The sequence below is a fragment of the Populus euphratica genome, unplaced genomic scaffold (genome assembly GCF_000495115.2).
Source record: "Populus euphratica unplaced genomic scaffold, PopEup_1.0 scaffold15.1, whole genome shotgun sequence".
In the NCBI taxonomy this organism is placed as follows: Eukaryota; Viridiplantae; Streptophyta; class Magnoliopsida; order Malpighiales; family Salicaceae; genus Populus; species Populus euphratica.
The window spans coordinates 1864703-1864951 of record NW_011499874.1 but is presented as its reverse complement, the minus strand read 5'-3'; positions in this window follow the sequence as shown (position 1 = coordinate 1864951).

Here is a 249-nt window from a genome sequence, read left to right as displayed (position 1 = left end):
GAAAAAGCTATTAAGTACAGACTTTCCTTATACATCTCCCACTTAGAACCCATCCATGAGACAAGTTTTTGGGCTGTTGAGCTAAATACGAGAAGAAGCTCGACGAGGAGCACTGTGAGAGAAGAAAGAAGCAAAAGAGTGAGCCAACCCCACAACTATAGCCACCTTAACCTGTCCTCTCTTTGGGATCGGACGGCTAACAAACCCCCGGGAAACTTTCCTACCGTTGAAAATCACCGGCCATCTTGC